The sequence below is a fragment of the Neoarius graeffei genome, chromosome 9 (genome assembly GCF_027579695.1).
Source record: "Neoarius graeffei isolate fNeoGra1 chromosome 9, fNeoGra1.pri, whole genome shotgun sequence".
Classification (NCBI taxonomy): domain Eukaryota; kingdom Metazoa; phylum Chordata; class Actinopteri; order Siluriformes; family Ariidae; genus Neoarius; species Neoarius graeffei.
The window spans coordinates 93,940,868-93,945,074 of NC_083577.1; positions in this window are offsets into that span (position 1 = coordinate 93,940,868).

A 4,207-nucleotide genomic window follows, 5' to 3' on the forward strand; every position below is an offset into this window, starting at 1 on the left:
AATTGCAACACCACCCTGAATTCGTGGGGATTGGTTGAATTTGCGTTGAAGTTGCAAATCGCAACATCCTGGAAGCTCTGTTTTTTTGCTTGGCCCAGACTCTGTCTCCTCACTCACTATAGCTTTAGGTACTAAAAATCGATCCATTTTGTCTCTGGTAAAGGCTAGCTGAAGTTCGCTAAATGTCCGCAATAGTAACTTATTCTGGTTTATTTTTCCTCACGTTGCGCCCCCCCTGAAGAACTCTGGTGCCCCCCAGGGAAGGCGCGCCCCACGCTTTGAAAAGCCCTGAACTAGGATGTATGGATGCTGTCAGTCCCCCACTCACTTGCTCACTCGAGTTTGTTGACAGTGTAGTGGCTACTGCTTTATGTCCCGGGGCTCCCTCATGCCCGTGTTACCTTTTAGTTATGATGTCATAGTTAGTTTTGCTAGAGTCCCTGCTTGCACTCAGTACAAAATGCATACTGTTTCTACTTATCAGATGACCTTGGGCATACCTAACAACCTGTGTTTTCTCTCTCCCCCCCGTCTGTCCCTCTGAGTTACATTTTGATCCTGAGATCGAGATGCTGAACATCTTCTGCTCCTCAGAACCTGCCTTATCCATCCAGATGCCCTACATCTGGTTGGAGTCTCATCACATTGCTCCTGTGGAGGACGGCCCCATATGGATAGTTGAAAGTAACACTTGGAAGATGCTCTGGACTCTTACAGTAATGCTTTTATGGCTGAGGACTACAGTTGACTTGCTAACTTTAGGACTGCAGTTGCCGTGAACAGTTTTACACTCAAGTTTCCATCAATGAAGAGTTTATAACATCAATGAAACTGACTTTATGTTAAAACTGTTAATGTTATAATCATGTTGTCTGTTATCACCCAGATGAGGATGGGTTCCCTTTTGAGTCTGGTTCCTCTCGTCTTCCTCATGTCGTCTGAGGGAGTTTTTCCTTGCCACCATCTCCACAGGCTTCATCATTGGGGACAGATTAGGGATAAAATTATCTCATGCTTAAAGTCATTCAAATTCTGTAAAGCTGCTTTGCGACAATGTCTATTGTTAAAAGTGCTATAGAAATAAACTTGACTTGACCTTCAAATTAACTGCTAATCCTAGAGGTTCACACACTTTTGCCACTCACAGATATGTAATATTGGACCATTTTCCTCAAGAAATAAATGACCAAGTATAATATTTTTGTCTCATTTGTTTAACTGGGTTCTTTTTATCTACTTTTAGGACTTGTGTGAAAATCTGATGTTTTAGGTCATATTTATGCAGAAATATAGAAAATTCTAAAGAGTTCACAAACTTACAAGCACCACTGTAATTCAGCGAACTTAGAACCACCCTAAGATTCTGTAAATGCTGCTCCCAATCATTACTAGAAATGATTGTCATCATCTAAGTAGGCTGCCGCATACACATTGTGGGGACAGAGAATTCAGTCCATAAGATGCTGAAATATCACCGGAGCCTCAAACAACCTGAAAAGAAGGGTGACAAATTGGCGTAAGCCAAACAGAGTGGAGAAGGCTATTTTCTTGTGGGATAATGTAGTCAAGGGGATCTGCCAATATCCCTTTGTTAAATCCAGTGTCAAGTAAAAGTGAGCTGCACCTAACTGATTGAGCAGCACATCAATGTGAAGCATTGGATATGCAACAAATTTAGACACTGGGGTGAGTTTTCTATAGTCCACACCAAACTGGACCAACCTGTCGGTCTTGGGAACCAAGACCACTGGGCTGCTCTAGTCACTGTGCGACTCCTCAATTACTCCCATCTTAAGCATAGCCTGGAGTTCATCTTGAACCACACTTTTCTTGTGTTCAGGAGCCGATATGGGTGGCTGTGCACCACCACCCTTGGGGGGAGTCTCAATGTGGTGTTCTATGAGATTACTGCAACCTGTGAGGGGTGAGAACATGTGTGGCCACTGGATTTACCAGCTGGCATGCTGCACGCCACCTATGGACATCAGCGTGAATCCCTGGCCAATAGAAATGGACCATGAGATGAGTCAGTGTTTTATCTTGTCCCAAATGCCCCGCCATAGGATTGTGATGAGCCACATGGAATAAAAGTTCCCTACAGCTCTACAGGGCCAACAACTGTGCCATCATTTCTTTAGTTTGAGTGTCCTGCATCATTTGATATCACCTATCCTCAATAATACAAAAGTACAGGAAGGAAAGCGCAACGTTAGGCTGGAGGCTTTAGCCATCAATTACTTTCACTTGGTCAAAAGTGTGTCTCAGAGACTTGTCACATGCCTGCTCCAAAGGGAAGTCCCCTACAGGATTCCCCAGAGAGGGAGGAGGGCTCTTCCCACTCTCTGTGTCATCATGACGCGATGCTGATGTGGACGGCCCTGGGACTGCCTCCACAGCTAACATTGCAGTGGGATTCTCCCATGATGTGCTACTGCAGGACCCACCCACTACTATCTATTTCATTAATGTTTAAAACCCCAGCCAATTGGTTCTCAGGATCAGCAGGTCAGTGAGGCTTGGACTAACCACTGCCTCCACACTATGCTTTTCTCCCTGGAAGTGAATAGTGACAGGCATTAGCAGATATTTGTGGATGTCACTGTGCACACACTTAACCTTCACCAATTGTGCATTTCCCAGTGCCCTGCATTGAGTTATGTTTTGATGTATGTAGGTCTGATTACAACCAGAATTCACCAAAGCCTAATGTGTACCCCCTTGAATACTCACAACTATCCTCTATGCCCTCACTCGATCAGAGGGAGCCTGTGGTGCATTGGAGATGCAAATCAGTAGCCACGCCTCCTTGCAGAAGTACTGATCTCCCGCCTTCCCTCTGCACCTACAGACCTGCTCAGGCTCACTCTCGGTTCTGGTGGGCATGGATAAGTTCATCTGTTGAGAGAGAAAGGGAGTTAAATGGCAGCACAGACACAGAAGGAGAAAGGAGAGTAGAAACACAAGGACAGACACAAGTGCAGGGAATGGGTTTTGGGGGAATTGCCCCTTGTTTTCATGGGGATGGGATAGGGGAGGGGTGATGAGGGGGAGAAGGAGAAAGCAAAAGTGAGAGAGAGAGAGCAGAGAAGTTGTAACAGTCCTGCTTCCAGGATTGCCATGAGGTGGTCCTTGGCCAGCCGGACCGCCTCCTCTAAGGACGTTCAGTGACACTGGATCCACACTGATGTCTTGCTTGGCAGCTGGCCGATGAACTGCTCCAGTGTCACTCACTTGATGATGGACTCGATGTCGCACTTGCCAGCCAGCAGCCACTGTCGGCAGGCATCCTGGAACTGTTGTGTGAATACAAACAGCCGGCCTGCTTCACTGAATGCCAGCAAGTGGAAGCCCTGGCATTGCTCTTCTGGGCCATTGCTGACCCGCTGTAGGATGGCTTGTGTAAATGCCTAGGGGAGCCAATACAATAAATAAGAAGGGAGGCGAGGCGAGCGAGATACGTGCAATGCCAAAAGTGAATTTATTTTTCTTAAGTCTCAAAAGTCTCTCAATTGTAGGCAACCAAAATAAAGGAAGATAAGAGATAAGTCGACAGTCACTAGTGTATGCATGCTAGATGTGAAAGAAAAGTCGGCCTCGATGTCTGGGAGGCAGCTCCTAATAAAGGGCCAAGCTCCGCCTCTGGACAGGTGACCGCAATTGCTGCTCATAAACACTCCACCCGCGCCTAGTCTAGGGAGTAAAAGGAAAAAACAGCTAATAAACAGAAAAAACCATGGTGGCCGTCACACCTCCCCCCTTAAAATAAAACCTCCAGGTTTTAGGGAGCACATTAAACATTACAAAGTGAATCAATATCCCATTTACAAACATCCAACACACGTGACGTCACTGATACTCATTACTATGCATACAATCCAAAAATATGTAGGCCTACACAATATACACAATATACACAAAAGCATAGTCAATCTATGCATACATCTCCAATAAAACAAATACAAAAAGGTCTCCACATAATATACAAATAACAACATTCCAAACACTAAGTCAGTCATAAATAAGAAGTTATATTCAAAACACTATAACCTAGACCAATCCCCTTTTCTCAAACATACAACCAGACCCCACCATACGCAGAAGCCAACCCGCTGGAACAACCAAATTTGAAATTGGAAGACAAGATGAGAATTAAGCCTAAGGGGTAGGAGCGCGTGAAAGCGCGTCCGCCACCACATTGTCCTTTCCC